Genomic DNA, 13,991 nt, shown 5'->3' on the forward strand with positions numbered 1-13,991 from the left:
AATGTTACATATGATATTAAAACATCTATTCGGTTTTTTTTTTGTTTTTGTTTTTGTTTTTGTTTTTTTTTTTGCGATGTTTTGAAATGTGTAAATGGAGTGCTTCCGTGATTAAACCGTACATTCCAATTTTAAAGGTACATGTCTTAACCGAAGTGTCATGCAGTATTTGTCATGATCCAGAGAGAAAATTAAATTTGAATACAAAACCGTTTAAGTACAGTGAATCTCGGACTATCCGAACTGATGCAACGGTCGGGCGACGGCAAACTGCCACCCGGTGGCAGTTTTCAAGAAATTTGTATGAAAACTGCCACCCGTATAAATTTGAAAACTGCCACCGGTAGTGAAAACTGCCACCCGTGTAAATTTTACAACTGCCACCCACATGAATTTCGGCGCACAGAGGGTCGAAGCGGACATTTAGAGATTTTCGGAGATCCCAGGTAAAGAAAAAAAGTAAGTGGGTGGATGCTGTCATCAAGCGATTTGATGAAAAAATCCCCAACAAAGAAGGCGAAGTGATGTCCCTTTATGACTTCATGAAAAGAATTTCCACTAAATTCGCCAAAAATCCCACCAACCTCACCAAAAAGAAAGAAGGTAAAAGTCAGAAGAAAGTTCAAATGGTAAAAAAGAAAAAAAAGAATAACAAAAGTAATGCCAAATGATGAAAAAAGCTCCTAGTAGTGATGTACTCTTTGACTGTAATTTTACTAAAATGTTACTACTTTTAACTATTTTTTACTATAAACATACTGTAAATTACTGTAAAAATACTTCTTACAATTTTTCACTACTTTCAACTAAGAGTAATGCCAAATGATGAAAAAAGCTCCTAGTAGTGATGTACTCTTTGACTGTAATTTTACTAAAATTTTACTACTTTTAACTATTTTTTACTATAAAAATACTGTAAATTACTGTAAAAATACTTTTTACAATTTTTCACTACTTTCAACTAAGAGCCCATTGACCTCTTTTCACCATAATAAAAAATTTTAAAAAAATTGTATTAAAAAATAACTTTTAAACACGCCTTTAAAAAATCATCACAGACACTGCTCAATTTCTTATCATGTGTTGATTTTCAGTAGACAGTCCTCAGCCTGTCCAAGTGTGAAGGAAAGTTTGGTAAACTGTGCGACCCCGCTCAATCGCGCTCCTTGGTCAAATTTCAACGGGTGGCAGTTGTCAAATTTACACGGGGGGCAGTTGTCAAGTCGGGTGGCAGTTTTCAAATTTATACGGGGGGCAGTTGTCCATGTTTCCAGGAAATGGGTGGCAGTTTACAGCCTCCCGCAACGGTCGGCCAGCAGTGGCGTGGCGTACTTAGCAATATATCGATTGATCTGCCATTTAAACCTGTAGAAGAGGATCGATTATCAGGGTGTTCGCAACGAACATTTAAATAATCGATTCTTTATCATAGCTTCAAATGGGGAAATATCGATGTATGTCGAAGCACGCCACGCTACTGTCAGCCAGTTCGGATAATCTGGACGTTTTGAGTTTTCGTAAAATGAATGAAAAGTCGATAAAATTAATGCAAATTACTTTAATTTCATACTTTAGAATACAAAATTAGGATACAAATATTTAGTATACTTATACACACATTTTAGGAACAATATAGAACGAAAGGGCTATCTGACATGCGTCATCGTCATCCTCCTATGCTGCCGTGCTAAGAGAAAACGCCGTATGATGAATCTTCAAGCTTTGCCAAATATCCTTTGATAAAACACGAATTTCTTGATAAACGTATGAATATTTTTCTTTCAATTTTTCATTTATAATTTTGTTCGCAATTTCACCTAAAGTTTCTGAAAATCTCAAGGAAGATTATTAAAAACTTGCCTCATAAACATTAAACAAAAAATAAACATTAAACATTACACAAAACATTAAACATAAACATTAAACAAAATAAACATTTTATCGAAGGAAATTTGGCAAATCTCGAATGTTCATACAGCGTTCCTCCTTAGCACGGCAGTATATGACCACCAAGTGAAAGTGTGGAATATGTTTCGACAAGTGTGTTCGGAAAATCCGGAGTTCAGATAATCCCGGGTTTACATACTTCACGCATTGCGCCAAACAGTACGGTTGGCGAAGCGACACGCATATTAGCGCCTTCAAGACTGCATGAATACTTCTCGCGTTGCGCGAAACTGTACGTGGATAAAACACACGATAACGTTTTATTAAGTACTCTTCATTGGAAAACAAACATATAATCACTCTCAGTGCAATACATACAAGTATGACTTGAAAGTTTCCTTTAAAAAATGATCGTGACAGATAAACCAAAGAACCCCGCATTGATTGTAAGGGGTTTAAATGATTAAGGCAAAGGTCAATTTCGGCGATCAATACTATTTTTTCATTACTGCCCACGAGCATATTCTTGCGCAACTTTCTGGCATTTAATTGATGATTCATAGACGTCGGATCATATCATAAAACACGCAAATGACATTATCGGGTGACAAAAATCACATATTGAACGAGTCAACCTCTTTCCTGTGAGGGTGAAGCCCAACATGATCATGATCGAAATGATATATTTCTCAAACCCTCCTCTTACACCCCCGACAAAAAAGTCTCCGAAACCTTTTATACCGGCACTTCCCTCCAATCGAGAAGGCACGCACTTGAGAGGTTCACATATGAGATTACATGTCGTCACCTTCCGGCCAAAGTGTCACAAGCGCCATGCGCACTGGAAAAATAAAGTCTGCTACGGTCAAGCCGTCTCGGAATCTTGAGAAAAAATCAGCTTGATTCAAGAATTTTTATCTTAAAACAAGCAATTTATTGCTAAATTCGAGATTCGAGATTCTTATTTGCAGCTACCTTATAGCTTGGATCACCTGCTAGCTTGATTTAAGCAGCACAAAAATCTTGAGTCAAACCTGCTGAGTCTCACATCAAACCAATCAAACCACCATGGCTGCTAATTCTAAGAAGTTGTTTCTTGATTCAAGATACTGCATACTCGATTCTAGAATCCTGGTTTCAAGCATGACACGAATCTTGGAAATAGCTGAAAGAATTAGACTTAAATTAAGTTTGCAGCCAACTTCTTGAATTAAGTTTCCATTGGATTGTAACCACTCCGCCTTCATTTTCGACACGGGCATTAAGTTATACATTCCTACATTCTCAAGTCATTCCAGGAGATCTCCAAAAGCCGCGCATTATAATATAGTGCTGCAAACCGAGAACAAAACCCGCGGCAACGCACGACGACTTCAAACATGATCCATGTCGGAGAATCAGTAACGTTCTATCCCTACGTTACGGAATTTTATGAAAAATGAATAAAACTTTCAGTATTTAGAATTGGATCCGAGCATTAAACGAGGGTAGCTAATTTCAAGCAGCACGGCCATACTTATTTCAAGCTATACGTTTCTTGGCGGCAAATTTAAGATTTTTTCCAGCTTGCTTCAAGCTGATTTTGATTTGTTTCAAGCTACTTTTTTTTCCAGTGCGACGTTTAAACTTTTCCGCCGCCATTTCATTTTCTCACAGAGAAATCGTTGGTAGAATATGTTTGGAAAATTCTCTGAATTTTACCGGCAGCACAAAGAAAATTCAGTGAAATTTTCAGGCAGCTTCGTTGAACGGTTTCTTTGTAACGAAATAAAATGACGACGGAAATTTTTAAACGTCACATGGCGCTTGTGATACTTTGGCCGGAAGTTGACGTTAGGTGAACGTCAGCCGGAAAAGAAGCAAATATAAGGTCCTGGAATATAGCCTGCAAGTTGATTGTTGAATCGAAATCGAATTACTTTGATCGATAAATACCACTCTTAAGATAGGGATTTATCGATCAAAGTCATTTAATAATGATTCAACAATCAACTAGGCGAACCGCGAGAATCATATGAATGTACTGCAGCGGGAAATTCGTGTGTGTCCTATGTCGCCGGCTTACAAACGCCTGGCGCTTATGCAATTTCTCAACAATGGTGCTAGAAAATTTGTTAACACAGACATATACGGCGGCCTGAAGGTTGGCAGATAACAGTTGAATAATGGACACAACTACAAGACAAACTGCGACTCAAATTTACTTTCATGCTTAAGTTTTGAGATAGACAACTGAATTTCATTGGGCCTTGGAATTTTCCGTGGCAATCCTCTGGAAGATCAAGAATGTACGCACATCTCAAGGCAGAATTTTGTTTATTTTTCTTTGAAAAAATAAATCATTAAAGGGAACACGGGGAAAAAAAATTTGATCTGGACTCCAGACTCTTAAAAACATCGACAAGAAAAAGTACTATTGATTCAATCAGAATCTAGCTTAAATCAAGAACCAAGCCTCTTAATCTAAGCGGATTTCGTTTTGATTCAAGCGAAAATCCGATTGAATCAAGAGCATTTTTTCTTGTCAGTGTTTTCAAGAGTCTGGACTCTAGATCCGATGTTTTTTCTCCAGTTAATTAGATAGCATATTTTTATCAGATTCCGACTCAGATCTAGTTAAGCTGGCTCTATATGCATCTGGCCAAATATACTGAAAAGGAAATCTGTCGAATTGTGTTATTCAGGAGTTTCAATACGGCATGGTTGACTTAGAGTTCTATTTCAAGTTTGAAAAAAAAGGAGAAAAAATCTTCAGAAGCTTGATGGCAGATGGCACAGTACTGAGCCCCTCTCCATTCCTTTGTCACGTACCTGTCGCCTTAAAACCGATCCTCCCCCTCCCGCTTGTTGTCAAAGCGTAACGTACCTTATTGACTTAAATATCTATCTTGTAACATGAGCCCTGCCATGCATGTATTCTGATGCGTCTCGCGACCTTTTACATGGTAGACATATAAAATACGTCCAATTGGCGGCAGTGGGGATTTGGCAACTGGGCAATACTGTTTTCCTCCCTTTAAATATTGAAAATATCGATCTTAGGGGTGGCAAGCTGCGTCACTGAGAGTCGATTGTTTTACATGCACTTAAATGGAGGAAAATCAGTGTATCCAACTTTCAAGAATCGCCACTGATTGGAAAGATTTCACTAGAGGTAGCTAGACTGCATTTCCCGGTGCCTAAAATCTTGTCATATTTTACTTTCTTGATAGAAATCTAAAAATCGCCATGCCCGAGACCTACCCACACAGGTCAGTCATTACGCATCTTTTTGAGATCCACTCCCCCGCCCGGCCCTAACTTGGCGGCACTCAATGCTACGTCACAATAGGTGCTCCCATAAGAAATACATTGCAGGCACTCGATACCACGTCACTGCGCAGTAGAGTTCCAAAACTCGTCCTCGGGAATGACTGCAGTGGCGTGGCGTGAATTGCGATGTATCGATTGTTATGCCATTTAAACCTATGGTAAAGAATCGATTATTACGGTGTTCGCTGCGAACACCCTGTTTATCGATCCTTTTCCAAAGGTTTGAATGACATATCAATCAATTTATCGCAAAGCACGCCACGCCACTGAATGACTGACCTGCGTAGATAGGTCTTGACCATGCCTGAAAACTATCAACTGCCTTGAATTTTTTACGTCTTGTACAGAACATTATCGCACACTGGAGAATTTGCATGCAATTTCTTTAGTGCCTCGTCTGAGAGTGCTTAAAGAGCCGATTTCACAGTATTTTTCATACTTTTTTTCTGATATCGGGAATAGTATAAAAATAGATTTAAAAGTGAGGAAATGCACCGCCTAGTGACGTTATATGGCCGCATTTCCCATTTAAACACACGTATTTTGGCAGATTAGATAATTTCGTCATATCTACTCCAATAATTGTTCGGTTAATGAACCAAGGGTATTCTCGTGTTCAGTTCACTCAGTAGTTTCCACTTAAACACGAAATTCATCAAATTCCAGACACCTGCAAATTCTCTATTTTTTTTTTTTTTTTTTTTTTTTTTTTTTTTTTTTTTTTATTCATAGAAAATATATAAATTCATAAAAAATATATAGCAAATTCTCTATTGGACGTATTTCTGCTAAAAGGAACCAGAAACGGGTGGCAAAGAAGACGTGTGCTCTTTAATTAAGGGCCGTAAGAATGAGGGGAATCGTAAGACACCAGTGACGTCAGCAGCGCGACGAAACCGCCACCGCGGTCGTTCGTGGGAGTCCAACTCATGAGCCCTGTACACAACGCTCTTATCAAATGCCCACGGCTCATGATTGCCATATATTTTGGCACTTCGTTTCGTTTCATTCAATGTGAAATTCCACTTTTCCATTTCCACCAAGGAATCACGTCCACTTTTACATTGACTCTCATACAGCTCTCTACAGCACACCTAATATGTCACACCCATCCCTGTTTCTTTTTGACGGAAATACGTCCAATTTAAGTCAACATATAGAACGAGAGAGGAAATGAGACAACGTCTGATATAGGTCGGTTGCTTTTGATCGAATTCGTACAATAATCTATGGACGAACTACGTAGAAAATTAGCAAGTTTTGAGCTTCCATCTCTGAAAAAGTATACCTCGGACCTCGCAAATACGCAGTTTGGTTCACCCGAGTCACCTCACATTAATCTACATGCGAAACCTTTGCGTTAAGTGTCCATCATATGACGCAATTCCTAAAGTGCCATGAAAAAGAATTTACAAAAAAACGATGGAGCATCCTCATTATGATGCATTTCGCCGTCATCACCGAGGTTCCAGCTTCGGTCTTCGGGGATGACGTGTATGGTTGATTGGTAAATACGTTTTTTTGAAGGTACCTTAGCTGTGCAAAGTCATTAACACCTCAAAGAAAGAAGATCGATATAGAGATTAATGTATGTATTGTGTGTATTCTGTATGATTGGTTGGTTGGTAAATACATGTATTTGACGTTGCCTAACAAAACACACTAGCCATTAACACACTAGAAAATAGAGATCGATACAAAGAGAATAATCAAAAGTCCAAAAAAGCGGGGGAATTTTCGAAAAAAGAAGAGTATATAAACACTCAGGTGTCTACCGTCGACTATTAATACATTTATGATAGTCTGACAATGTGCACCAAACATTTTTTCAATTAATGAAAGTTATCGGACCCGATCAAGTTTTCTTTTCGTTTTTTAGCACTTTTTTATCCTTTCAAAGTCCGGTAATTTTCAACTGAGGGATTCGACCGTGCTGACACATATAACACATCAATCGCGACTCAGAAATAACCATCGTGAATTTCGGAAACTACTTGTTTTAGCTCGTGTGAAATTGTGTGACAATTTAAGGCAATATTAAAAACAGCGTGGTAACGCAGGTGGTAGGTTGTCTTCTCGTTGGATAAAACAGTTGACCACGCAGTGGAGATTTTCGAGCCTTCATAATCCTGTCTCTCCTCAATTTAAATCCGTTTTAAATATTTATTGACTCTGGGTGAAACTCCGTCCATAAATATCGACTATTTTACATTTGTCACCGTCCACAGTAAAAGGAGCCTTAGCACACAAAGGCAAAAGTTTCAAAGGCTGGATGTTTGTCGATGGGTCAAAACACCGAATTTTGAGGAACACGTTGTGTCTGTATTGCTGAAGCGAAATAGCGTGCGCTTTAGTTCCTTTCGGTGTTCATAGATTGCGTTACCGCGCACTATACAGATAGGCCTCAAGCCCCCTCCATTCCGGAAGGAAAAAAGGGTATTTTTCAACAAAAATTGTGGGGGAGGACCCATGGACCCACGGACCCTCCTAATTCTAAGGGGGCAGACCTCTCACTCGGCCGGGGCCCCCCTCCAATAAAAGGCCTGCCATTGCGTCGGTGTACAAATTATTCGGTAATTTTCTACCATGAACATGCCAGCGCTAGAATCACAAATAGCTTTCCCTCGAAATAATGGCTTTTGAACTGCAAACTTTAAACTCCAATATCTCCTATTTGTTTCTAAAATAATTGTACTCAAAATGTCTGGGGAATCTTTTTTTTTTGCCCGAGGCCCAATGCCTCAATCTTTAATTATTGTTGTGGGCTAGGGTCCTCCATCCCGTGTATTGTCAGACACAAATCGACGGTGTAAGTCGGCAATCACATAACTCGGTTCGCGACGTCGCAGACTTCCTGTTGTATTTTATTTTTTAAACGGAAAACTACTCAACGGCAATTCTTTAAAACTGCCGTGATTTTTCTTCTCTGTGCTGAGGAAATTCTGCATAAACCTCTAGGAAAGATGTCGATTTGTTCTCCTTCAAAAAAAAATGACATAGAGGCGGAGATTTTCAGACACCGCAAACGAGTTATGTGATTGTCGAATTACACCGTCGATATTCTGTCCAGTCCAGTGTTCCTAATATACAAGAAACGCTTCTGAATTGATGAGCACAAGCAAGTTTCCTATTGGTTCAACACGGCGACAGGATTTTCGCGTTGATACGATAGAAAATATTATCTTTCTAAATTCTAATCTGTGGTCCGAATATTTTAACACGCTGTCATGTCGCTTTGAAAAGGTTTCCAGTTGTTTCAGCGAGAAATCTTGTCGTGGCACACTTAAAGGGAACATTTTCCCTGCGTGGGAGTTTGCGCTCAGTTTGATCAAACTTGTTCTATGATACACTCCCTCAGGGGAATAACTGGACTTTTATGATATGTTTTATACCCAAAACAACCACGACTTTTAACCATTAATACTGTGCACTTTTCCTCTCCGGTCTGTGGGTTTCGGCGGCACTTGGGCGATCCGATGTCTCGGCAAAGGGGGTCATTTGAGCGTGAGTTCGGATCAGCATTCAAATAGACAAGAGCATTCTTGCATCTTTTCTCTTTATCTTGATTTCTTAAAATAATATTCCATGAGTCCGCTGCATTTGTATTACAATAGTCATCTTGTAAGACGGTCAGCAGCGCTTTTCTTGCCGAGTCCGCTCTTCGTAATTTGCGCCTCCCCTAAATCATAAGAAACACGGATTTTACAGGTATGATGAAGAAAAATCTGTTTCTGAATCTGTGATGAAATGGATCGTGACGCAGCACTGCAAAATGTACCTAAAGGTAGGAACTCAAATTGTTCAGTACCAAGAAAAAACAAGAATTTCGATTTTCAGTTTTCGATGCGAAACGCTGTCCAATGCTCTTAAAAACATTCAGTCCAAGTTTCAAGTCATAATTCGCATTATTTACAATGTTGCGAGTGTTTGAAGTCAATTGCTCCTCAGAACGCTAAATTTTTCTTCAATTTCCGCGATGCTGCAAAATGAGGGATAAATTTTGGATGTCCTTAACGCCAAATGATGCAAAATTAACCGCTTTTAGATTGTGTATCTTATGAAAAACAGACACGATAAAATAATTAACCAATTAAGCCTGAAATTTCATGTAAATTGCCTCGGACGTTTCAGGGTGGTCTCGACTCCTCTATCAACCCGAAAATAAAAATGCAATAGTAAAATTAATAAAGTTAAAAACCCTCAGATTCCCAATAGATATGTTAAGAAGAAAAGAGAGGTTAAACACCTAGGTTTGTTGCACAATTTACTGTTTTTTTCTTTGTTGAATCATTCGCGCTATTTTTATATATTTTTCTTATACCTATACCTCGCGTTTGTCTTATGTTTCTTTTTTCTCGTCTCAAGGCAAATTATGCCCTGCTGCGTCATAATTTGTAAACTTCCCCTAGGGGCCTCGGTGAACATGAAAGATATCTTCAGGGTAGGTACGTGTGAGTACAAGATAATTAATATTAATTGATCCAACATAACTTTTTTATTTTTGTGCAATATTGAAATATTTCGTTCGTTAATTGGCTTCATGAGATGTACGACCCTTTCACGTTTTTATTTAATCTCACAATCAGCCTTATTTGATTTCCCACTTCTCTATTCTTATTTTAGGGTATTCTGCCGTGCTAAGGAAGAACGCCGTATGAGCCTCCGGCGTTGCCATATGTCCTCCAGTAATGAAACGAATTTATTGGGAAAATTTTGAATATTTTTCTTCGATTTTTTCAGACAATTTTGCTTTATATTTGATCTAAAATATCCGAAAATTTCAAGGGAAAAGATAGATAACTTCCTTCAAAAATAGTGTTTTATCCGGTAAAATTCGGCAACTCTCTAATGTTCATACGGTACTTTCCCTTAGTACGGCAGTATAACAGAATTTTAAATTTCGAGGAACTTGAAGTTAAAAAAGTATTAATTTTAACAAACGAAATTTTTATCTGTCATGCTCGAGGCTAAAAATCGTCGTTTCCCGCACGGAGGAACGTAACTCCATTTCAAGGTTGCAAAGTTGACCCAGAAAATTTAATTTTTTACATGAATGTACCAATGATGCTTTTTCCGTCGAAAATGTTTTTGATTTCCGTATGAGGTCAGGGGAAAAATCAGCGAAATATCCAGTTTCACCTGGTAAAAATATAGTTTACGAGGAGAAATTTGGCAGAGTTGAGATGCACTTACGTTCTTCCGAGATGGAATAAACGACGAAGTGCTGGATTATTCTGCAGCCCTACGCCCTCGTTTGGCACACAGTCGAACTCAATAGTTCTCAACAAAATCTTTGGAACACATCGAACCTAATTCACAATGTTCAACTTTTCATTTAAATTTTCTTCAAACTTGATGGTATGAAAATGTTTACTGTGTAATTCAATCGGGAAAAATTCCCATTCAATATCCAAAGAGTCCACAGAAAATTTGGATGAAAAATTGAATCGTATGAATTGTGCTATAGAGTGGTATCCACAGTAGACGCCAACTTCGATTTCCCAACTCTTACTGGCATAAATCGCTCCTCTGTATGTCGAAGGCCTAAGTGTGAAACCACGCATCTCCATCGAGATGTCTCAAAATTCCCGTCCCTCTTAAGCGTGAATTGATCGTTTCTTCCGATCAATTCACTAGGCCTCACTTTAAATTTCGAGGAACTTAAAGTTAAAAAATATTAATTTTAACAAACGAAGTTTTTATCCGTCATGCTCGAGGCTAGAAATTGATCGCTTCTTCCGATCAATTCACTACTCTAAAGATCTATGGTTCGTCCGTTTGATCGAAGCAAAAATATCGCGATCTATCGCATACTTCAAATGGTCCATTTCTGTTGAAATACTTCTGGACGAAAGAACAGTTCAAATGCAGTGGCACGGCGTGCTTTGCGATATATCGATTGTAATGCCATTTAAACCTATGGAAAAGGACCGATAAACAGGGTGCTCGCAGCGAACACCTTAATAATCGATTCTTCACCATACGTTTGAATAGCAAAACAATCGATGCATCGCAAATCACGCCATTGTTCGAATGAGCAATTTTCGAAAATCCGCGTTCATTTCAAGCGCATCTCAATTAACTTTTGGGTAATCATTAATGAAGAAACAGTTGTTAGGTTAGGTTAGGTTAGGCATTAGGTTAGGTGTCGAAGTTTTATTTGTCGACTAATCGATTATGAAAAATCTGAAAAGAATTCAGCTGATGAAAGACGTATTAATTTCTGCTCTCACGGCATTGCCATATTTCAACTCGCCTCCGATCGATTAAATTTAATAGATAAACAATTCGAGGGAATATTGAATCGCTTCCTTATCCGATACCCGAGGGCCGGAGATGTCAGCTTGTTTTATTATTTCGAAGAGAAACAAGGCAATTTTATGGCCTGAAATGTATACAAAATATTCTGCTAATAAAGAGGAAAAATTAAGAAAGTTCTCAAGGATTTGAGCTTACTAGTTTCCCGAAGAAAATAATGAAGTATGACAGGAAGTCTGCAACGTCGCAAACGGAGATACGTGATCTCACCCTTTGGCCATCGATATGATATGAAGCTGTGCTATGGCCTATCTCCCCGCAGGCGGTCACAAATCCTGTAATTTCAAGTAAGTAAAGCTCATAGGTAATGGGCCTGTTGCAAACTTTTGCTAGAGGAAAAATGGACGTATATCTATCAAACTGATCTATGTGGAGGTGAGAAATATGGGGTGTGCTCTAGAAAGCTGCATAAGAAACAATGTAAAAGTGAGCGTGGTTCCTTTTGAAGAATTGAAAAAGCGGGATTTTAAATTCAGCAAACAGAACTATGTGCTAACTGAATGCGGGATATTTGAGCCGCGGCCATGCCACAAGAGCGTTGTGAACGGGGCTCATGAGTTAAAGCCGAAGAGCTACAAGGAGTCCCGACCGAAGAGCCGCATCCATTTCCGTTGACGTCACTGGCGCTTTATTATTCTCATTCACTCTTAGGGCCAGAGAACTGACGAGCACACATTCACTCTTAGGGCCAGAGAACTGACGAGCACACCCCATATTTCTCACTTGCATATAAATCTGCTTGATAGAAATACGTCCAAATAAGAGTTGGACTGCATTTTGCAATTTGGACCTACAAATTCTGGCTCATCTGAAAAAACACTTATGTGCATAGGGAAACTAGTGGCATATACGTTGTTTTTAAACCGGGCCGGGATTTATAGGTCCAAATTGCAAAATGCAGTCCAGTTGTTCTTTAGAAATAATGTCCCAAAAATCACGGTGAGCGCATCGGCAAACTCTGAAATGCACTCATAACTTCACAATCTGCGTAAGAAAGTTGCGTTTGTTTGAGCTTCCCGTCTCAAAAAGGATACTACAACACAGATGAACATTTCGTCAGAGGAGTCAATCTATTCAATCCCTCCTCAACATGGCCGACGCTTCCGCGCGCAAGTTGAGGTGAACAGAGCACGAGGTCAATCACGGTGGATATCTTTCAACGCGATGAAAATGTGTATGTAAACATGCCGATTGTTATCAGGCGGTTAGAATCATCGTCCCGTCACATATGTTTTGGCGGATTGGCATTGGCTATGTTGAATATTGCGTAGTATCCTTGAGAGCAGGGGTTGGATGGAATGATTCCTCTGACGAAATGTTCACCTGTGCCGTGGTATAGTTTTTGAAGAGGGAAGCTCGAAAAAACGCACAATTTTCACGCAAATTGTGAAGTAAGGAGTGCATTTCAGACATTGCTGATGCGTTCATTGTGATTTTTGAGGCACTTTCTATAAGTCACAACTCTTTCTCTGGCAAAAGTTTGCAACAGACCCATTCTAATATTTTCAACTTTCAGTGAATTTGAGTATAAATATAAAAGTAGCTCCTGTCAGTCAGTTCAATGAATTTAATTTTAAAAAATAGTACTCACAAAACACCGCCACGGTGGAGCCGTTACCTCTGGAAAAAGGAAAACTTCGATGAATAAAAACACCACGAGTGTCGAAAGAGAAATGCGAGTTCTGAATAACATTGATGACGGGACTACACTGCTGAGTACTGCTCCAACGAAGATAGTACTTGATGACACGCCATATTTTCCACTTTATATACGTTAGATCTATTTTTGCGCTATTTTTTGCCAATAGTTATCCGATCTGCTGGTGACGCACTCTGAACCACAGTAGCAATTTGTAAAGGTTTCAGCGATGGAAAATTTTGTCGGGAGATGTGAGGTAAGTCACCTCCTTTGTAAAATTATCGTCCGTGATTGTCATCGTCGTGCATTTCTTTCCTCTTATCTTTTTTTATGATTTTTTTCATAGTGTCGCTCTGTTGTCGTAACGTCGTATCCTCATTTCAACGCGAGGCCTGCTGTTATTTATTTTCACCGGTAAATAACTATTATACTATTTTGTATCTCATTTCATTCAAAATTGTCCACGAAAAATTTTAAGGAGGTCTATTGCTTCATAATCTATTGAAAATTGAGACGCAGTCGAAGATTTTTAAATGTAACTACGCGGGGATACACATTTTGCGTCTTTAGCCATCGTTATATCATGGAGTCATAAAAAGTAAAGAAGGTTCGCAGTGAGGAAAAAATTATAATTTTGGTAACGGCAACAACAGTGTTTTATGGGAATTTTACATTAATGACAGTTACAGTTTACAGTGCTTTATTCTCAATTAATAATCACGTTCAATGGTGAAAATACTAATAAAATTTATTATTATTACGACCACCATTTTTTAATATTTCATATAGAACGTGCTGAACAGTGAATATGCAAGTAAAAAATACACACAGTTGA

The 13,991-nt window shown here is 38.6% G+C and overlaps 1 long non-coding RNA gene across 1 annotated transcript; it reads right to left on the reverse strand.

Annotated features, from left to right (window-relative positions):
- Positions 1 to 5,959: 5,959 nt before the first annotated feature.
- LOC140224568 (uncharacterized) lies at positions 5,960 to 13,468 on the reverse strand. Its single transcript, XR_011899849.1, has 3 exons — positions 13,109 to 13,468; positions 11,656 to 11,792; positions 5,960 to 8,878 (listed from the first exon to the last, which is right to left on the reverse strand). It is a non-coding gene; the product is annotated as an uncharacterized lncRNA (long non-coding RNA).
- Between the last annotated feature and the right edge of the window lie 523 nt (positions 13,469 to 13,991).

This window comes from Bemisia tabaci, chromosome 5, assembly GCF_918797505.1.
Source record: "Bemisia tabaci chromosome 5, PGI_BMITA_v3".
In the NCBI taxonomy this organism is placed as follows: domain Eukaryota; kingdom Metazoa; phylum Arthropoda; class Insecta; order Hemiptera; family Aleyrodidae; genus Bemisia; species Bemisia tabaci.